Source organism: Neovison vison, chromosome 12 (genome assembly GCF_020171115.1).
Source record: "Neovison vison isolate M4711 chromosome 12, ASM_NN_V1, whole genome shotgun sequence".
In the NCBI taxonomy this organism is placed as follows: domain Eukaryota; kingdom Metazoa; phylum Chordata; class Mammalia; order Carnivora; family Mustelidae; genus Neogale; species Neogale vison.
Genome location: NC_058102.1, coordinates 24530388 through 24554012, shown reverse-complemented (window position 1 = coordinate 24554012; position 23625 = coordinate 24530388). Strand labels below are relative to the sequence as shown.

The following is a 23625-nucleotide window of genomic DNA, read 5'->3' as shown; positions in this document are numbered from 1 at the left end:
GTCCTTTGATCTTCCTTTTCTATTAATCAAATATTTATCATTCTATTTTATATACTCTATAGGTTTATCTTTTAGCATAATTCTTTCAGTGGTTACTGTAAAAGATACAAAAATGCATCTTTATTTTGTGTCTTAAATTAGTGCTTTTACCATGTCCCATACAAATGAGAGATTCTTTTTTTTTTTAAGTTTATTTATTTATTTATTTGACAGAGAGAGAGAGAGAGATCACAAGTAGGCAGAGAGGCAGGCAGAAAGAGAGAGGGAAGCAGGCTCCCTGCTGAGCAGAGAGCTGGAGGCAGGGCTTGATCTTAGGACCCTGAGATCATGACCTGAGCCGAAGGCAGAGGCTTAACCCACTCAGTCACCCAGGCGCCCTCAAATGAGAGATTCTTATAATTTAATTCTATTTACTTCCTCCTTTTGCTATTGCGGTCATGTAATTACTTTGACATGTTCTATTGTTTTCCAATATAACATTTGCAATGGAACACTGGAAATTGTTAACACTACTGGTTTAAGCAATTAACAGTCCTGCCCACCATATTTTGCTATTCCAGTACTCTTCATTCCGTCATGCTTCTACCTCAGAATTTTTTTTTTTTTTAGACAGTGTATTTCCTTAATATTTCCTAAAGTGTGGGTATGTCGCTGATGCCTTCTCTCAGTTTTTGTTTATCCAAGAATATATTTATTTCATTTCTGGTTTTGAAGGATATTTTCACTGATTACAGAATCACTGGTTATCAATTTTTCTGTCGGCACTGTAAAGGTGTCATTCCACTGTCTCTTCTGAGTTACACGGTTAAAAAATCATCTTTGAAGATTCTTATTTCTCAGGGCACCTGGGTGGCTAAGTGGGTTAAAGCCTCTGCCTTCAGCTCCGGTCATGATCCCAGGGTCCTGGGATCAAGCCCCGCCTCCAGCTCTCTGCTCAGCGGGGAGCCTGCTTCCTCTCTCTCTCTCTCTCTCTCTCTGTCTACTCATGATCTCTGTCTGTCAAATAAATAAATAAAAATTTTATTAAAAAAAAAAAAGATTCTTATTTCCCTGTAACTAATGTGTCTTTTTCCCCTTCTGTTTTTAAGATTATTCTGTTTATATGTGGTTTTTAGCACTGTGATCTGGAACTAAGTGCTGAGGGAAACATAGCAATAGCAGGCAGACATAGTACTACAAACTCCTAATACTAAGTTGTTAACTACTAAATAAACAGAATAATTAATTATTTCTTTTGGCTTAGTGGTGTTATGAAAGAGTTTCTAAAACACTAAAGGTAAATGTTTATTATTTATCCTGTGTTGGGTTCACTGAGCTTCTTCCATCAGTGGTCTTAACAGTTTTTGAAAAATAGCTATTATTTCTTCAGATATTGTTTCTGCCTCTTTCCCCTATCCATTTCATCAATGTCTTAATCTGCTTGGATACTGTAACAAAATACCACAGACTACACAACTTATAAACAGAAATTTATTTCTCACAATCTGGAAGCTAAAAGTCTGAGATCAAGGAGCTTTTGATCTTGGTTCTCTTCTGTGCTATAGACTTCCTGCTATATTCTCACATGGTGAAAAGTGCTAGGGAGCTTTCAGAGGATCTCTTTTATATAAGCATTAATTCCACACATGAAGGCTCCACCTTCATGACCTCAGCACCTTCCTAAAACTTCACATTCTAATACCATCACAGTGGGCATTAGGATTTCAACATGAAATCTGGGGTAACAAACATTCAGACCGCAACACTTAGGGACTCCAATTATACATATGTTAATCAACTGGTTATGCTACACTTGTTTTTTATATTGTTCTGTTTCTTCCCATTTTGTATCCTTAGTGCTTTAAACATATCCTTGCAATAACCCTCTCAGTGGGTACTAGAAAGAAACACAGCAAGTATTTTAAAAAAGCACCTCAGTATGCTTGGTCTACACTACTTAAATGAGGAAATGAAAATATTTTCCTCTATGTTTCACAAATAAACCAAAAACTTCCTTGAAAAAAAAATTAAGTTTAGCAAGTTACTCCTCCCTTTTAGGGAAAATGCTAGAAATTCAGTTCTACCTTCAGTCTCATCCATGAAAGCTATTAAATATGTTCAAGAACTTAGAAGGTCATCACAAACAGGAGATAGAACAAGGTATACAGAAGGTGCTTAATTTGCAAAAAAAATCACTTGGTTATGATAAAATCTTTTTCAGACACCAAACCTTTGTCTTTTTGCCTCAAATACTTTTTGTCAGTTTAATAATCCTCTGAATGTCTATACATTGTATTAATATTTATTATGTATTTATCCACAAAAATTTTAAAGCTTTAAAATTATCCCTAAATATATCTAAATGAAATTACTTTTCCACTAGATACCTGGTCCTATGGAGTTTATAAGCAGTCTTTACATCTTATTTGAGTCTTAAAATGATTCTAGTAGGTAAAAAGGTGTAATTATTTACCATTCCTGTTATACAAATGAGAAAACAAAAGCTCAAAAATGGGTCACCAAAGAATCCTTAAGCTACTAAGTAAATCCTGATAAAACAGAAATTTAAAAACTACGTGCTCCTACCATTAATCTGCTCACAATAAATTGGCCCATGTGCGGATTATAAGTGAACCACAAACTGCCTTTCCTTGTAATTTCTGTAATATTCTTGAGTAAAATTAAGTCAAAGCATGCATGACCATCTTTTTCAAAAGAAAAGCCACACCTTAAAGCAATTTTAGCAATACCAAATTATCTGTAAGTCGCCAAATTTCATTTAGCTACAGCAAAATGTGCTTAGTAAATTATTTCCTAATGATGGTATTTTAATTGACAATTTTAAAAAGTATTTTTAGAACTAGGTTTATACAAAGCAGGTAACTTGTAAACATGCAGGCAGGCAACTTGTAAACATGCCTCTTTCCTCCTTCAGTAGGCCTCTGAACATTTCTCCCTGGGCAGACTCATAAATACAAATTCCAGACTCAGTATCACAAAGGATTTGTAACAATTTTCAATTATTCCTTCCTTGAATCCTGGTTTTATTTCAACACTTCTGAGAGAAGGTTTCCAAAGTAAAGGACAAAACCTCCAGCAAACCTTCCACTGCCATCCAGCCTTTCTAGATCTGCCTCTGTGTGTGTGTGTGTGTGTGTGTGTGTTGTGTAGGTTTTGTTTGTTTAAAAGACTCTTAATACAGTTCAAATTAGCATGCCAGGTTCATTTCAGCTCCTTCACCGCCAGACCTGGAGGACAGGACTGCTTTAGTTTCCCTGCCTTCTCTTCATCTGTGATGACCAATGTATAAAGGTATCTCCTGTATCAAATTTTAAACTTCACATTATCTTTATTTTTCTTGAACTTGACAGATTTGGCATCCTTTAGCCTGGCTATGAGAAGAAAGTCCTTGATTTCTTCCATTTTGTGAGGCATGGCTAAGAGGGGTGCAGAGGAGTGCGTAGCTTCCACCACTCAAAAGACCTACCCAGTGTATATTTACAATTATCAATAAACTCTTTTTGAGAACAGTACTGTCAAGTGTTAGCCATTCTATCAGAGAAACAGGCCACACTCTTTTACTGTATGAACACAGATGTTATCCTCCTACATAACAAGTCATTTCTGTGATTACATTTATAGGCAGTATAACCCAATCCTTCAAATACGGGTAGAAAAATAAATATCCATATGAAAAGTCCCTTAGTTCTAAGTATAATAAACCACAGCCACTAATATATTACAATAACATTACATATTACATAATATCTGTTGTTCTACTGTACTGCAACAGATAGGACAAACAAGACATGAAGAAAATAAATCATCTCTGAAAAATAAGTGGAATTATAAGCTGCTATTTAAATTCAACTATTCAGGGGCATCTGGGTAGCTCAGTCAGTTAAGTATCTGCCTTTGGCTCAAGGTATGATCTCAGAGTCCTGGGATCAAGCCCCATGTAGCGGGCTCCCTGCTCAGCGAGGAGTCTGCTTCTTCCTCTCCCTCTGCGACTCTCCCCTGCTTGTGCTCTATCTCCATTGCTCACTTTCTCTCAAATACATAAAATCTTCAAAAAAAAATTTTAAATTCTACTATCCCCAAAAAAAAAAAGTCAGTTAATGGTAACTCCTACTTGTTTAAAGTAACTGGCTATGGCCAAAAGCCATAATTTGATCCTTACGTTAGTCAATTTTGCGCTACCAGGAAAATCACCTATCTATAACTCTGGACACTCAGAAATGGTAAATATGTATTCAGTGGTCTTATGAAGATTTAGCCAAGATGATAGGTGGTTTAATGCCATCAATCATCAGGAAGGTATACAGCTACAAAGGCTGTGACGTTGTGTGGAAATCTGGGTTCTGCTATTTTTTTCTAAGTAGAAAGACTTAAGTCAACAAAATTATAATACTTATAAAACATCTCAATACATTTTATTACTTTCATATTTCCTTTTTTACTCTCATTTCATGACATTTTTAATGACTGCTGCTCTTCCTCCTTCTTTTGTTCCAACTCAATACACCTTCCAAGAATTAAGCACAGAGACTTCTATCATGGTGGTTGGTAGTTCCTTTTGTATCAGGAAGACTTACAAAGTAAAACAGTAGTTCTCAATTCTGTAGTTAATTCTTTCAATAAATATTCTATGCTCACATTGTAAGCACTTGAATTTCTTACTAACAGTCAAAGTAAGAAATTTGGGAACTGTATTTAATGTACGAGAATAAATTCAGGGTTATTCTTATAATAATGTCATTCCCAAAAATGTGGCTTTGTAGTTTAGGAGTTAGAAACTGCTCACAATTGGGGTGCCTGGGCAGCGCAGTTGGTTATGCATCTGACTCTTGGTTTTGGCTCAGGTCATGATTCCAGGGTCCTGGGATCAGGCCACCTGTTGGGCTCTGCAATCAGCATGGAGTCTGCTTGTCCTTCTCCCTCTCCTCCTCCCCCTTGCTCTCTTTCTCAAATAAATAAAATCTTTTTTAAAAATTGCTCACAATCCTCAGTCCCTCTTATCTATCCAGTAACTTACAGTTTTCCATATATAAAACTATCTATTCTGTCATGTGCATTATAGCAGAAACAAAGTTGAAATCTCTAGAAAATAAAGCTCAATAAAACCTGGATGGAATATGTGGAGAATAATGGAAGGCCTAGATTTACCAAGAGCAATGATCTGAAAATGTGTATATCAAGAAACAATGATCTGCTGTCTAACACAGACAAGAGTTGTCACACTCGTGATATACTTTTTTTGGAAAAGGGTGAGTTTGCAGGCACAGTACCCAATCTATTTCACCTATACTGCATCTATAGGAATGGCCAGGAAGATTTCAAAAGGAAAAAAAATAAGTAGAGGAGGGGAGGGATTATTTCTCTGTTCAATGAAGAACAGTAGGTTAAGACTATTGTTTCTTTTATTCTGAATCCATCTGTATAAAGGGTAAAGAAAATCAAAAGGTCACAATTTTTAGATGTGGCTATACGTTCCCATGCAATTTTGTGGTTAGAAGTTAGGAAGTGACTAGAATTGTTCCCTGTTTCAAAGGTAGGAAATGAGAGGTTATCCTGAGGTCAGGATCTTCTAATGTGGCTCTTGATCTAAATTGTGTTAACTTGCCCTGCTCCAGGATGAAAGCAGTTATGACCAGATCAATGTGCTCTGCCTCTGGTTAGTCAGCTGCTCCAGAATAGGCAGCCAGCAAAACAGCTTTGGGGCCCTCTCTGGGCACTGTGCCCCTCCTAAGATTTGGGTATAGGCCAATCCTGTTGCCCACTAATCGTTAAAAGATATATTCAGATCCCCCACTAATTCTTTTTTTTTTTTTTTAAGATTTTTATTTATTTATTTGACAGAGATCACAGGTAGACAGAGAGGCAGGCAGAGAGAGAGGAGGAAGCAGGCTCCCTACTGAGCAGAGAGCCCAATGTGGGACTCGATCCCAGGACCCTGGGATCATGACCTGAGCCGAAGGCAGAGGCTTTAACCCACTGAGCCACCCAGGTGCCCCCCCCCACTAATTCTTTAAAGGTATTTTTAGATCCCCAAGATAAGAAGTAAAATAAACGTAAGTAGAAAATACCCTTTTAATTTTCCAAGTAAGCTGTAACTGAAGTGTTCCACATTTCCATCTAACATTCATTAGAATATGAATTTTTTTTAATTTATTTATTTGACAGAAAGAGAGAGAGAGATCACAAGTAGGCAGAGAGACAGGCAGAGAGAATGGGGAGGAAGCAGGATCCCTGCTGAGCAAAGAGACAGGCAGAGAGAATGGGGAGGAAGCAGGATCCCTGCTGAGGGGATCCCAGGACCCTGAGATCATGACCTAAGCTGAAGGCAGAGGCTTAACCCACCCAGGTGCCCCCAAAATGAACTATTTTAACAACTCTATATGAAACCATTATACTGGCTCAACTATCTGCCTTAGAAAAATCAATTGATTCCGTGGAAGAAGAAATTTAAAAGGAGGCCACTGTTTTTGTTTTTGTTTTTTTAAAGAGGGGTAAACAATGCTAAAAAGGAGAAGAGGGTCCCAAAACCTAGGGACAAAATACTACTAAAAATTCTTAAAGGAAATGGCTTGAATACAAAGTTTTCTAACTACTGCTATAACCACAAGGGATCCCAACGACGAAATCCAGTTCCACGGAATATTTTTTAGCAACCTGCCTTTATCAAGTCTTTCCAAAGTTTTCACAGAAATGACTCTACTGATGCATTAGTATTTCATTGGTTTAGGTAATATTTGATTAAATTATGTGATTACAATAACAAAGCTGAAATATAACTGTTAAGAATATAAGCTCAAACTAAAGAAAGGCCTACTGCCTATGAGTTAGTATTAAACAAGTCATAGCCATCAATCAGTAGTCTTACAGAAGGAATAAAGGCCAAATTAGTCAGATCTTTTACTACATACCCTCACTTGCTTTCTTAAATGCTATACACAAGTCTCTGCAAGCATGCAACCATCTATGACATCCAAAATACTTTATGTTAATAAATTTCTTAACTGCAGTTAAGGATGATTTGAAATTTCCTTTCTAAATGGAGTATTAATGAACTATAATAAAATTTCCATGCAATTTTAAGTAACATTCTTAACCTAGCAAAGAAATAAACAGATAAAATGGAAGAACTAAACTCAGTATTATAGTTAAATGAAAATTTTGTCACAATCTTTTTCTATTATTTTATCACTGGATGTCTGTACCTCTTAATTCCCTTCATCTATTTTGCCTATCCACACATCTCTCCTCCCCTCTGGCAAACACTAATTTGTTCTCTGTGTTTATGAATCTGTTTCTTGTTTTCATGTGTTTGTTCATTTATTTTTTAGATTTCACATATAATCGAAATCATATGATACTTACCTTTCTCAGTCTTATTTCACTTAGTGTAATAATACCTTCTATATCCATCCACATTGTCATGAATGGCAAGTTTCATTCTTTTTTAAGGATGAGTTATATTCAATTGTATATCTATATAGATAGATATATGCCACATCATCCATAACTGTTCACTTATCAATGGACACTTAGGCTGCTTCAAATATCTTGGATGTTGTAAATAATTCTCCATAAACAAAGGAGTGCATATATCTTTTTGAATTAATGCCCAATCCTGTTAGCCTAACTCTGTGAATGTGATATCTTCTTAAAAAAATAAAGCTAAATTCCATATGAAAAACTTTCCCAGGATGCCTGGGTAGCTCAGTTGGTTAAGCTGCCTGCTCTCGACTCTAGCTCATGTCATGACTTTAGCGTCCTGGGATTGAGCCCCACATTAGGCTTCACACTCAGCGAGAGTCTGCCTGATGATTCTCTCTCTCCCTCTGCCCTTCTCCTCACTTTCTAAAATCTTAAAAAAAAAAAAAGAAAGAAAAGAAAAAAGAAAAGGACTTTTCCTATTTACTCTTACAACAAATAAATGTTTGAAATATGTAGGTGTCTGCTAAGATTTGTTGACTATTTTATATAGAAATTAAAAATAAATATTTACTATAGGATTTGATCTAATTCTTAAAAATATGTTTTTTTTTTCATGATTTGGGACAAGGTATATAGTGAGTTTCCAGGCACCTGAATACATGTTTATTTATATGACCACTTTCTTAAGAGCAGGCTAAAATTTATTAAAATCCAAGTCATTAGGTATGTAAATAATCAATATGAAAGAAAATGTAATGGTACACTAAGGCTCCCCATAACTCATGAATAGTAAGTACAGTAAAATAGGTCTGAAATCATTATTACTGAACTCCAGAATGTATTTTGCTCTAATTAACTTTACTCAAAAATGGGGGTAGGGAGAGAGAAATCATCATGAAACTACAGTGAGTGAGAATGTTAATGGATTAAAAAGAGCCTAGAGCATTAAAATTCTTCTCAATGAGTTCAAAACAGACCCTCCTTTGCGGTTTCAACTGCTTCCAAATATATGGATTCTTTTGCCATGAGAAAACAAAAAGGTCTTTTTTGATGCTCAATTTGATTTTTATGAAATTAAAAAGTGGCAGCTTAAGTCTCATGTTTTACGCATATAACTTCAATTAGGTGTTCCCTGGAGCTCCAATGCGTATTTACCCTCTGTGTACACTTTCATTAGCATTAGTATCTATCCCTCTGACATCCTCAGTGAGACAAAAGCACAGAGAATGGTTTCTATTCTTTTTTCTATTCTTCCTGGATACAAAAGAGATTAAATTTCATGATTTTCATTGATGCTTCAAAAGACTTAGGTCACACTAATCAACACCCTAGAATGCAGTAATATTTATAGCTTATTATAAAACCCAACACTGGTTTTTACATGAAATTTATTAAGCACCAACTTAAGACAGATTTATTTGAGCAAATCTCTTTAATATTATATGAGCAACCTTTTGTTTATAAAGTTAACCAGGCAATTCACAAGTTTATGTCCCTATATACTAGAACCATATCCTTCAAAAATGATTACAAATGTACATAAAATGACTAGTATCTAGTGATATCAATGATTTTTTTTCCTCAAATGAGGTTTAAGTTTATGTACTTCCCTACCCACTAGTTTCTCTTGCAACACCATGTAAGGTGTCTATCATGAATTTAAGGGGGGGGAAAAGTACTTTAAAAAATCATTAATGTCAATTAGGTAAAATACATTTTAACTGGGTGCCTGGGTGGCTCAGTGGGTTAAGCCTCTGCGTTCAGCTCAGGTCATGATCTCAGGGTCCTGGGATAGAGCCCCCATCAGGCTCTCTGCTCAGCAGGAAGCCTGCTTCCCTCTCTCTCTCTGCCTACTTGTGATCTCTGTCAAAAATATAAATAAACATGGGCGCCTGGGTGGCTCAGTGGGTTAAGCCACTGCCTTCGGCTCAGGTCATGATCTCAGGGTCCTGGGATCGAGTCCCGCATCGGGCTCTCTGCTCAGCAGGAAGCCTGCTTCCCTCTCTCTCTCTGCCTGCCTCTCCATCTACTTGTGAATTCTCTCTGTCAAATAAATAAATAAATAAATCTTTAAAAATATATATAAATAAACAAACAAAAATCTTTAAAAAATACATTTTAATTGCTGAAAGATCTGTTCTTTTATCAATTTTCTCCTCTTACACAAGTCATAGTAATATGGGCTATAACAATAACAAAGGAATAAAAAAAGATAAAATTAACCTTCCACATTATATAATTTTTCAGCAATCATTTTAAAATATAAGATCTCTATAAAACTACTAGAAGTCAATATAATCAAGGAAATGTCTTTTTCCCTTTTTATGTAATAAACTAGTAAGCAGAACAATCTGCCAATCTGTTCTAGTTCTCTACTTACTTTTAACCATCACAGTAACTCTATAAAATTATTTAAATTATACTCACTTTACATATCTAAAGAAAGTCACTGATGAGCTAAAAATTCACTGTTAGAGCAAGTAAGCAGAAGCACAAGTGGGAACCCAAACAGTAAAATGCCCTACCCAAGTCCATGTTTTCACTGCTACGTAATATCACCCATTTAGCACATATATTCACTCAATAAATAAAAGCCTGGCTGCTTAATAGTTTTTCTTCTGGGAGTTTCAAAAATCAGTGATTGAGAAATAAGGCACAATGTAATTCTTTTTCCTTTCCTTTTTCTACTTCTCTACCTATAGAATTAGGAATTCCTCACACTATGCTCTTGTAATCATATATATATGTTATATAATGTGTTATATAACATTATCTTTTTTTTTTTTAAAGATTTTATTTACTTATTTGACAGAGATCACAGGAGGCAGAGAGGCAGAGAGAGAGGAAGGAAGCAGGCTCCCTGCTGAGCAGAGAGCCTGATGTGGGCTTGATCCCAGGACCCTGGAATCATGACCTGAGCCAAAGGCAGAGGCTTTAACCCACTGAGCCACCCAGGCACCCCTAATGTATCTTTTATATAGCATCTTCCTACCTAATAAGTTTAAGCACATAATTTTAAACACTTTCAGAGAAAGAAGGACATTTTGCTGTGTGTTTTGAAATCCCATTCATTTCCTAGTGAAGGGCTTAGCTTTAATAAGACCCAAGTACTGGACAGAACAGAACAGAGGGCAGTGTGGGGGGGGTCTCTCTCTAGAATAACTTATAAACAAAGGAGATCCACATCTTAGTGAGTTTAAAATATTTTGCATATTTAATCAAATAGTCCAAAATGTATGCAACAAAATTGGAACATTTTCCAATAAAATTGGAAAAACTGTTTTTCACTAACCTCTAACAACATTAAGATTTTATTAGCAACTGAATATAACTCTTATCTTTTTTGATCCCCAGGAAAGACATGAGTTGATATTGCTCTGCCGTTTTACAAATGAGGAAACTGACTCAAAAATTTTAACAAATTTACCTGTGATCACATAGCTTGCAAGTCTGACCATTTCCAATTGATAGTGTCCAAGTGACATTAAAAAGGAGGGAGGGGTACAAAGAACCAAAGCCTAGAGCTCTGAGGCTATTCCAAGTAGAAGATACCCAGGAACAGATTTCAAATTGGAATTTGCTGGGTTACTGGAGCTTATCAAAAATTGCTCCTAAGAGTATCCAACTGAGAGAGGAAGGTCAAGTGCAGGATTAGGATCCAATTTGATTTTGATCTAAAGCATAAGTTCTCAAAGTGTAGTCTGCGTAATCTTTACAAGGGGGTTGTGCTTTGAGATTAAAATTATTTTTACAAGGATTCTAAGACGTTATTTGCCATTCTCACTTTTATCTCAAGTGTACAGTGGAGTTTTCTGAAAAACACTGCAACAGACTGAAAGGCAAAAGTAGATGTGAGAATCCAGCTGTTTTCTATTAAGCTAGACATGAAAGAGGTTTACAAACACGTAAAACAATGCTAATATTCTTGCCATGTTTTAGAGTTATTTTTCATTTAAAATATGTGCTGTGATATATTAATTTGTAATGTTTCTCAAGTAAATTAACATTGAAGAACATAAGGTCCAGGAACCAAAAAGGTTGAAAAGTTCCTACTCTAGATCGAGAATGGAAGATGGTGGCACAGTATGAAGACCCTGGGCTCACCTTGTCCCATGAATACAACCATGTAACTATCAAATCATCCAAAATACCCCAGAAGCTGACCCAAAGACTGGCAGAACAAACTCCACAGCTAAAAGCAGAGAAGAGGCCATACTGATGAAGGTAGAAGTGCTGAGACACGGTTTAGGAGAGAAACAGATCTTGGCCACTGAGGTGGGAAGAGAAGCACAGTTGCAGAGAAAGGTGAGTGAAAGAGCCCAGCACCCAGGGGAGCACACAAGGAAAATCAATCCCCACAAAAAGTGGCTTGGAAAACAAAACGGCCTAATACTCTGGGTTCTCGCAACTAACAGGGTTAATGCCTGGAATTTTAATGGTCAGCAGGCTTGGCTGGGATAGACCTCCAGGGCACTGTCTTGCTCTTGATGAGAATGCAGGCAAACAACCCATGAACACACAGCATGGAAATAGTAATCTCAAGAGCGCCTCAGGCACACAGTGGGAGTTGAAGTGCTCATCCTGGCGCATGTCACAGAGAGGCAGCCTTCGTGGAGAGGCTATATTTACCTCCCCCACACTTCAGTATAAGCAAAGGCCCCCCTGAGGCTATCAGTGCAGTGCCACCACTGGCTACCTAACCTACTTATACCAAGCCCTGCCCTCTGGTGCTCCAGTGGAAACACCCTTTCCAGTCTCACGTGCCTCACTCAGTCCCAGCAAGGGGGCCTCTTCCCCAACAAGACCAGCCCAAATTCTTGCCCACACCCAGTCTCTCAACCCAAGAATTTTGTGGTGCCTCAGTTCTGGTGGCAGTGGCACCAAGTCTCAATTCACAAGCAGACCAGAGCACACCTAGTTAAAACTCACCACATTCAAGTAAGGGACAACTCACTACCCACAGCAGGCAAGGAAAGCTTCCACACACAACTGACCTGAAGTAGATATAGTAGCCAGAACACAACAGCAGAGTGCACACAACACACACTAGAGGCACTCTCTAAAGTGCCAGGCCCTGGGGAACAGGGGACACTACACAGCAGGACATTACAGAACCTCTTTTCATAAGGCCATTAACTTTAGAAACAGGAGATCTAAGCTGATTTTCCTAACACAGAGAAATAGGCACAAAGACTTAGACAAAATGGGAAGACAGAAAAAACTGTCCCAAGCGAAAGAAGAGGAAAAGGCCATGGCCAGAGAGCTAATCAAAACAGAGGTAAGTACAACAACTAATGCAGAATTTCAAACAATGATCATAATGATACTCACTGAAGGGGCACCTGCATGGCTCAGTCAGCTAAGTGTCTGCCTTAAGGTCATGATGCCAGGGTACCGGGATGGAGCCCTCCATTGGGCTCCCCACTGAGTGGGGAGCCTGCTTCTCCCTCACCCTCTGCTGCTGCTCTGCCTACTTGTGTTCTCTGTCAAATAAATAAAATCTTAAAAAAAAAAAAATACTCCCTGAACTTAAAGAAAAAGTAGAGGACATGAATAAGACCCTTAACAGAGAGAAGAGATAAGGAATAAGAGAGCAGAAATAAAGGGTTCAATAAACAAAAGAAGAAACACTTGATGGAATGAACAGCAGGCTGGAAGAAGCAGAAGAATGAATTACTGACTGAGAAGGCAGAGTAATGGAAAGTAATCAAGCTGAATAAGAGAGAGAAAAAGTAATTACACAAAGTGAGAACAAAGGGAACATAATGACTTTATCAGATGTAATACCATTCAAATTATGGGAGTCCAAGAAGGAGAGAGAGAAAAGGGGACAGACTATGTATCTGGATAACTAAAAACTTCCCTTATCTGAGAAAGGAAACATATATACGAGGCACAGAGAACTTCCACCAAAATTAATAAAAGCAGATTCATACCAAGGCATATTGTAGTTAAACAGACAAAATATAATGAAAAAGAAAATTTTAAAAGCAGAAAGACAAAAGGACACAGTAACTTAAAAGGGAAAATGCACAAGGTAGCAGGGGATTTTTCAGCAGAAATATTCCAAACCAAAATGACCTGCCATGGTATGGTTGTGCTGAATGGGAAAATCTAGAAGACTACCCAGAAAGGCTATCAATCAAAATAGGAGATAAAGAGCTTTCCAGACCAAAACCAAACAAACAAACAAACAAAAAACTAAAGGCGTTCATGACCACCAAACCAGCCCAGCAAGAAACACTAAAGGCAACTCTTTGAGTGGAAAGGAGAGACCAGAATTGACAGTACAAAGGTAGGAAACACAAAAGCAGTAAAAATGAATACTTCTGTAAAAAAACAAAACAAAACAAACTAACAAACAAAACAGTCAAGAAACTCACAAAATAAGAGTATGTAAAATGTAACAAAATATACCTAAAATGTGGGGAGAAGAGGAATAAAAAATGGGTTCAAACTTAAATGATCATCAACTTAATACAGATTGTTATATGCAGAAGTTACACACAAACCTGATGGTAACCATATATCCAAAACCACTAATAAATACGCAAAGAATAAAGAGAAAGAAATCCAAATATGTCATTAAAGTAAATCAGCAAACCATGAGAGAGAGAAAAACAAGAGATTCGTAGAAAATCTTCAGAAAAAAACACAAAACAATAAAATGACAATAAATACATGTCTACCAATAATCTGAATGTTATTGGACTAAAATGCTATCAAAAAACACGGGGTGACCTGGCGATTCACAGACCTGTACCCCTGGGACTAATAATACATTATATGTTTATAAGAAAAAAATTTTTTAATTATAAAAAAAGGGGAAAAAAAACAAAAGGTGACAGAATGGACTAAAAAGCAAAACAAGACTCATCTTAAAAATGAGGCTCATTTTAGACCTAAAGACACCAGCAGACTGAAAGTGAGGGGACAAAGAAACATTTACCAAATGGATGTCAAAATAAAGCTGGGGTAGCAATACTTATATCTGACAAAACGAAATTTAAAACAGACTAACAAGAGACAAAGGGCATTATATAATAATAAAGTAGACAATCCAACAAGATATAAGAATTGTAAATATTTTTTCAAAGATTTTATTATTATTATTATTTATTTGAGAGAGAATGAGAGACAGAGAGCATGAGAAGAGAGAGGTCAGCAGAAGAAGCAGACTCCCTGCTGAGAAGGGAGCCTGATGTGGGGCTCAATCCGAGGACTCCAGGATCATGACCTGAGCCGAAGGCAGTTGCTTAACCAACTGAGCCACCCAGGCACCCAAGAATTGTAAATATTTATGCACCCAACATGGGAGCACCCAAATACATAAAACGGTTTAACCAACACAAAGAAACTAACTGATAATGATACAATAATGTAGGGGACTTTGGGGGTGCCTGGGTGGCTCAGTCGTTAAGCATCTGCATTTGGCTCAGATCATGATCCTGAGATCGTGGGATCAAGCCCCACATCGGGCTCCTTGCTCAGCAGTAGGCCTGTTTCTCCCTCTCCCACTCCCCCTGTTTGTGTTCCCTCCCTCGCTGTGTCTCTGTCAAATAAATAAAATCTTTAAAAAAAAAAAAACTTTTTGTTATAATAATGTAGGGGACTTCAATAGCCCACTCATATCAATGGACAGATCATCTAAATAGACCATCAACAAGGAAACAATGGCTTTGAATGACACACTGGACCAGATGGATTTAACAGATACATTCAGAACACTGCATCCTAAAACAGTAGAATACACATTCTTTTCAAGTGCACATAAAACATTCTCCAGAATAGATCACATATTGGCCCACAAAAGGAGTCTCAACATATGCAGAACATCAAAGTCATACCATGCATCTTTTCTGATCACAAGGCTCTGAAACTAGAAGTCAACCACAGGAAAAAAATCTGGAAAGAGTACAAATACATAGAAAGAAAACATGCTACCAAGCAATGAGTGGGTCAACCAGAAAATAAAAGAAATAAAGTACAAGGGAACAAATGAAAATGAGAACACAATGGTCCAAAACTTTTGGGATGCAGCAAAAGCAGTTCTAAGAGAGACGTTTATAGCAATACAGACCTACCTCAAGAAGCAAGAAAAATATCAAACTTTACACCTAATAGAGCTAGAAAAAGAACCAACCAAAACCCAGCTGTACAAAGGAAATAAACAAGATTAGAGCAGAAATAAATAGTATAGAAACTTAAAAAAAAAAAAAAAACAGATCAATGAAATCAGGAACTGCTACTTTGAAAAAAAAAAAAAACCAATATAACTGATAAACCTCTAAACAGATTTATGAAGGGAAAAAAAGAGGAATGACTCCAATAAATAAAATCACAAATGAGAGAGAACAACCAACACCAAAGAAATATAATTACAAGGGAATTATTAAAAAAAAAAAACTACATGCCAACATACTGGACAACCTAGAGAAGATAGGTAATTCATAGAAACATATAAACTACCAAAACTTAAACAAGAAGAAATACAAAATCTGAACAGACCAATTCTCAGCAAAGAAATTGAAACAATAATCAAAAAAACCTCCCAACAAAGTCCAACACCAGACGGCTTCACAGGCAAATTCTAGTAAACATTTAAAGAAGAGTATGCCTAGTCTTCTCATACTATTCCAAAAACTAGAACATTATATGTTAATTTAAAAAATCAAAAATTATTAAAAAGAAAAAAAAAAAGGAAGCTGAAAATACCAGGCACTTATTATCACAGCCATGCCTTTCCTATCTAGAGAATGGTTATAGGTTCCATTCCTGGCTGGTGGGATCTAAAAAGTCTGCAGCTGAAGTCTAAGAAGGCTTCCTCTTGTTAATGAAATGGAAGACAAAGGGGGGGGGGGGGAGGAAGGAATAGAAAATTGATTCTAAGAGGCCAGCACTACCATGGTACCAAAATCAGATAAAGACACCACCGCAAAAGAGAACCGCAGAACAAAATCCCAGATGAACTCAGATGCAAAAATACTCAACAAAATACTAGCAAACCAGATCCAACAATACCTTATAAAAATCATTCCCCACAATCAAGTGGGCTTTATTCCTGGTTTGTAAAGGTGGTTCAATCTCCACAACTTATCAATGTGACATATCATCAATATGAGAAAGAAGGGTGCCTGGCTAGTCCAGTAGGTGGAGTGTGCAACTCATCTTGATAAGTTTGAGCCCCATATCTGGTGTATACATTACTTAAAAATAAAATCTAAGGGGCGCCTGGGTGGCTCAGCGGGTTAAAGCCTCTGCCCTCGGCTCAGGTCATGATCTCAGGGTCGTGGGATTGAGGCCCGCACTGGGCCCTCTGCTCAGCAGGGAGCCTACTTCTTCCTCTCTCTCTGCCTGCCTCTCTGCCTACTTGTGATCTCTCTCTGTCAAATAAATAAATAAATAAAAATCTTTAATTAAATAAATAAATAAAATCTTAAAAAAGAGAGAGAAAGGATAAGCACCATAGATCATTTCAACAGATGCAGAAAAAACATTTAACAAAGTACAACACCCATTCATGATTAAAAAAACAAAAAAACAAAAACAAAACTCAACAAAATAGTTTTAGAGGAAACATAATTCTACATAATAAAGGCCTCATATGAAAAACCCACAACTAAGATCAACCTAAATGAGAAAAAAACACTGAGAGCTTCTTCCTCTACAGTCAGGAATAAGACGGGGATGTCTACTCCCCATCACCTGGATTCAACATAGTACTGGAATTCCTAGCCACATCAATCAGACAACAAAGAGAAATAAAAGACTTCCAAATAGGTAAAGAAGAAGCAAAACTTTCACTATTTGCAGATGACATGATACCATATAAGGAGAACCCCGAAGACCCCACCAAAAAACTGCTAGAACTGATAAACTAAGTAAAGCTCCAGAATACATAACAAATGTACAGATATCTGTTGCACTTCTATACATTAATAATGAAGCAGCAGAAAGAGAAATCAAAACAATCTCATTTACAACTGTATCAAAAATACTAAGATACCTAGGAATAAACCCAACCAAAAAGGTGAAAGACCTGTACTCTCAAAACTATAAAACACTGATGAAAGAAACTGAAGTTGATACAAATAAATGCAAACATTCCATGCTCAAAGACTGGAAGAACAAGTATCATTAAAATGTCTATAGTCCCCAAAGTATCTCCACATTTAATGCAAACCCTATCAAAATACCAACAGCATTTTTTCACAGAAGTAGAACAAATAATTCTAAAATTTGTATGAAACCACAAAAGACCAAATAGCCAAACAATCTTGAAAAAGAAAAGCAAAGCTGGAGGCATCACAATTCTGGACTTGAAGTCCTATTCAAACCTGCAGTAATCAAAACAGTATGGTACTGGCACAAAAATGGACACACAGATCAACAGAACAGAACAGAAAACCCAGAAATGAACCCACAATTATATGGTCAACTAACCTTGACAAAGCAGGAAAGAATATCCAATGGGAATAAGACATCTTCAACAAATGATGTTGGGAAAACCAAACAGCAACATGCAAAAGAAAGCAACAGGCCCACTTTCTTGCACCACACACAAAAATAAATTCAAAATGGATTAAAGGCCTAAATATGAGACCTGAAACCGTAAAAATCCTAGAAAAGAACACAGGCAGTAACTTCTTCAACACAGGCCAAGGCAGTATTTTTCTAGGTATGTCTCCTGAGACAAGGGAAATAAACGCAAAGATAAACTATTGGGACTACCTGAAATTAAAAAGCTTCTGCACAGCAAAGAAAACACTCAGCAAAACCAAAAGGTAACCTATGATTTGGGAGAAGATATTTGCAAATGACATATACAATAAAGAGTGAATATCCAAACTATATGAAGAACTTAAAAAGCTCGACACCCAAAACCCAAAAAATCCAATTAGCAAATGGGCAGAAGATGCCTGGGTGGCCCAGTCAGTTGAGCATCTGACTTGGTTTTAGCTCAGGTCCTGATCTCACCAGGATCACCCGGATCATGGGATACAGCCCCGTGTCCGGCTCCATGCTCAGTGGGAGTCTGCTTAGGTATTCTCTCTCTCTGCCTCTTCCCCTGCTCATGTGCTCTCTCTAGAATAAATAAATCTTAAAAAAGAGAGAGAGAAAGAATGGGCAGAAGAAATAAATAAATATTTCTCCAAAGAAGACATTACAGATGGTCTACAGACTCATGAAAAGATGTTCATCATCACTACCATGAGAGAACTGCAAATGAAACCTACAATGAGATATCACCTCCCACCTGTCAGAATAGCTCAAATCAACACAAGAAACAATGTGTTGGCCAGGATGTGGAGAAAAAGGAAACCTCTGCCCTGTTGATGGGGATGCAAACTGATGCAGCCACTGTGGAAAACAGTATGAAGATTCCTCAAAAAGTTAAAAATAGGACTACCCTATAACCCAAGAATTGCACTACTGGGTATTTACTCAAAGAACACAAAAATACTAAATCAAAGGGATACGTGCACCTGTATTTTTACAGCAGCATTCTTAACAATAGTCAAATTATGGAAGCAGCCCAAGTATCCACTAACATATATGTATAATATAAAGAAGTGATATACATATATATAATGGTTCCATATATATAATGGAATATTATTCAGCCATAAAAAAGAATGAAATCTTGCCAATTGCAAAAAGATGAATGGGGCTAGAGAGTATAATGCCTAGTCAAACAAGTCAGCCAGATAAAGATATATTTCATTCACATGTGGAATTTAAGAAAGAAAACAAATCAGCAAAGCGAAAAAAAGAAAGACAAATCAAGAAACAGACTCAACTACAGAGAACAAACTGATGGTCACCAGAGGGGAAAGAGGTAGGGGGATGGGTTAAATAGATGAAGCAGAATAAGGAGTGCACTTGTGGTGATGAGCACTGGGAGGTATATTGTACACTTGAAATTAATATAACACTGTATGTTAACTACCTGGAATTTAAATAAAACCTTAAAACCCAAAAACATAAAAAATAAATTAATAAAACACACCTGGATTAAAACAGGAAAAAAAAAAAAGCTGCTGCTCTAAGGACATTTTCTACCAATCATCAAATCTTAAATCTGGTCTTCTAAACTGATTTACTCACTAGAATTAAGTGGGTTATATAAATGTAAAGTTTCTGGGTTTCACCATACTATAAACTCCTTAAAGACAGAAATATTTTTTTTAAATCTTTGTGTCCCCCCCACCCCCATCCTATCACTCCTTATCCCCCCAAAACTGGTTATATCAAGCAAGATTATTTCTCATTGCATTTTTCTAAATTAATGCTATACTTTACCCTTAAGCATATTAAGGATTTTACAGTCCCACGTCACCTCAAAATGAACTGTTCAGGAAAGTGAAAAGATCAGACTTTACCACATGGAGATACATGATGACCCCACTAATGTAAATATACCCTGTGAGGTTCAGCTAGTCATTCACTTTTTTAAACACCTCCTAACTCCAACAGTAAGAAATTTTTTTTTTAAAGATTTTATTTATTTATTTGACAGAGAGAAATCACAAGTAGACGGAGAGGCAGGCAGAGAGAGAGAGGGAAGCAGGCTCCCTGCTGAGCAGAGAGCCCGACGCGGGACTCAATCCCAGGACCCTGAGATCATGACCTGAGCCAAAGGCAGCAGCTTAACCCACTGAGCCACCCAGGCGCCCCTCCAACAGTAAGAAATTTAAAAAGCATTATGGGACCTTGTTTTAATAGAAAAAGATAAAAATATTTAGATATTTAAAAGGTCATATTCATATAGGTACAATAAGAATGAAACTTTAATTCCCTTCAAAAATAGCTAATTAATTCTATTCACGATACATTCTTCAATTACCACAAAATAATTATGTATTATCTTCTACAGATTTTCAAAGCTCAAATCTCACAAAATCTCCCACTTTGTAAATATTCATAGGTTCACTGAGAATGTTCTTAGCCATGCCCGGCACAAGGTAAATATGAATTTACTCTTAATGTTTTAAAAAAAAAAAAAAAAAAAGGCATGTAGGCAACTTCTAAGTTTTCTCACCAAAACATAACTGAACTGAATGTGCTACTCCATCACTGATGACACAATGACAGTTTATCACATTTTTTAAAAGCTAGCTCTTTATTAAAGCTTTTATAAGACAAATCCTACTGGACAGTGACCAAGTTTCCTTGCCAACAGCTGGCAAGATGTTAAAAATGCCAGCACTCCAACTTTTTGGTAATTTTTGTTTCTATGAAGTGCTAAATTAGACTAAGATGAAATGAAGAGAAAAGAGGACAAAATGTGCATACCCATTAAGAATAATGACTTTTTAAAAAAAGATTTCCTATGAGGATAGAGAAAAATACTTAAAAAAAAATACAGTAATGTCTGCATTAACCAGAATTCTGTTAAATAGGATACTGTTCAAAAAACAAGAACAAGGGGCGCCTGGGTGGCTCAGTGGGTTAAAGCCTCTGCCTTCGGCTCAGGTCATGATCCCAGGGTCCTGGGATAGAGCCCTGCATGGGCTCTCTGCTTGGTGGGGAGCCTGCTTCCTCCTCTCTCTGCCTGCCTCTCTGCCTACTCATTATCTCTGTCAAATAAATAAATAAAATCTTTAAAAAACAAAAACAACAACAACAAAAAACAGGATACTGTTCTTGAACCTGAACAGCTCCCTTAAAAGGAATTAAAGAGATTTATAGTTAATAAAAGATTCTAATTAATCAAAGATGAGTATATGGGCCTAGATTCTTTCTTCTTTGCTTCACTATTACTTAATACCCGTTCAATCTTGTTCCTCAAAAGCTGAAAGGTAACATATTCCTACATTTAATTAACATCTGGTGAAATGTGAATTACATACAACCACAGCACTGGTTGACCAAGGGTTTACAGCATACAGGAAGACCATTTGGTTCAGCAAAAATTGAGACTAAGCCTAACTCCATTCAAATCCTGACTCCTTCTTATAGACACTGGGGAAAGTTAGAATTATGACACTGAGAAATCCAACCTCAGTTATTCCCTCTGTGGAGAAGAAAATAAACTACCTCAAAAAGGTGAGAGATATAAATCAGAATGTATGGACTATGCCTGGCATAATGTAGGCATTCAACAAATGTTACTTCTTCCACTATTCACTCCCAAAGTATTAACACCAAATATATGTACTGTCAATAAAAATTGCAGGCTGACCTTTCCTCACAGTCAAAATGAGAGATTAACTTTTACCGGGTAATGTGGGAGCAAGTTAGTAAAATTATTTCTAAGGAAATATTCTCAATTTCAAAAAACTACCCTGCAAACAGAATTTCCCATTAGGCAATTCTTATGTAAAGAATGTCATGATAAACTGACTAGTTCTGTGAATAGTCTGTATTTTGTACAAGCACAGAACTACCAAGTGAAAATTCATCGCTAGGTCAATACATCTTTCTCCACCTAGACATGTAAGGCCTTTGTGTTCTGACCCTGCTAGTTTTCAGCCACATCTCCAGAAATCACATTACTATATCCTGGTTTTCTTCCAACCTCTCCAGCCACTCCGTTACAGGTTTGCACACACATGTGCGTGCATACACACACACAACCACATAGAATTATTAGGCAATAGAACTTTTAAAGCCAAAGTCTTTTTCTTCTCACTCTATACTTCCTCATCAGGCAAACTTATCTTGGTACATGGATTCAATATAAACAGTAACTTCCAAATTTCTATCTTTGATCCTTTCATAGCTCTTTTCTTAGCTGCAGAATCCTGTATCCTACTGCCATTTAGGTATCTCAGACACCTTAATTATCAAAGTTAAGCCTCATTCTTTAAGGGAAATCATACAATGTCAAACCTCTCACCACGAAAATACAGTGAGTAGCTGTTCCTAAGAATCATCCTTTTTATAATTACATTTTCAAGTTTATTGTAGTTCTGAATGGGCAGTGCGAACTGAAACCACCTAAACCCAGACTTTACAGTCTACATTAACATCACTATTCAGTTGTCCTGGACAACGTGACTTTACTATTCCAGGAAACTCTTGTCCAGGCAGATAAGAGTTGCAAATAACTTCATTGTTCATTTCAGGAACTTCCCCAAAATCCCATATAAACCAACAGCAGACTATTCAACTTTTTAATAAATAGCAGCAAATGACTGTTCACTTTCCAAGATACTTCGAAAATCTCACCTCAAAACCCTTGTTTTGCTGTATCAATCCTAAATTATTACATTGTGATCCCAATTCTAATCAATCAGCTCCTGCACTGAGATAGCTGTCTTAAAGACTCCAAATCCTCAATAAATACCCCAACTTTGCTCTCCCTTCATACTTTGCTATTCTTTTTATTCACATACCCTTCCCTTGCCCTAGCAGATCCTACCAACTCTGTTGGTAGTTCTCCCCTTTATGCAATAAACTCACCAGGTAGTTTCTGGTGCTATTTTCTAAGTCAACATTCCACAGTACTACCAGAGTTTCCCAAATATCTGAAAATTCAGTTCAGCAATACTAGTGTCATCACAACTAATGTGAGGAAAATATGAATACCTTTATAAAAGGGCATAAGAAATTATCATCCTACATTAGGCAGCATCTGCTGACACTACTGGTTCCATTTTCTTAATGAGTTAAAAGAAGTATTTGGCCCACAAATAAAATTTCTAAATAATACCAAATAAAGAGATTACTATCAGAGCAGCCACAAAACAGTAAGAAGTTCTGAGGACAATAGAAGGTAAATCACAGACAGGTTTAATAACTGAAGCAGAAATCTTAGGAGAAACAGGATGGGGAATAAACTGAACATGAATAATTCACAACACTAATAATCAGCAGAAGAAAAAAACCTGCTAAATTTACTACAATTTAACAGTAAAAAGAAACTTAAAGGAATTTTCATTACTGTAAAATTATTTTTAAACCATGATATGGAATTAAGACACAATGAAATGCTTAATACATTTTCCACAGAGTTGAGACTTTTTAATCCACCAAGAGTAAAATGTATAAACATTTCCTTTACTATAAATCATTTAAAGCACCTATAAGCCCACAAGGATGCTTACACGAGAGTAATTTGAAAGAAAGTTAAGCATTCAGAATGCCTCAATGCTTGGGAGGAACTGAAGGATTCGAGTATTAAGATCTAAATGTAAGAACGGAATCCACAAGTACTGGAAGAGAACATAACACTTTTATAATCTTGGAGTGGTCAAGACT

The 23625-nt window shown here is 36.7% G+C and overlaps 1 protein-coding gene and 1 pseudogene across 1 annotated transcript in view; both read right to left on the bottom strand.

Annotated features, from left to right (window-relative positions):
• CDK17 (cyclin dependent kinase 17) overlaps nt 1-23625 on the bottom strand; it is a 112819-nt gene that overhangs the window by 71705 nt on the left and 17489 nt on the right. The gene's annotated exons all lie outside the window — the stretch shown is intronic.
• Nucleotides 3162-3452, bottom strand: LOC122891874 (annotated as a pseudogene).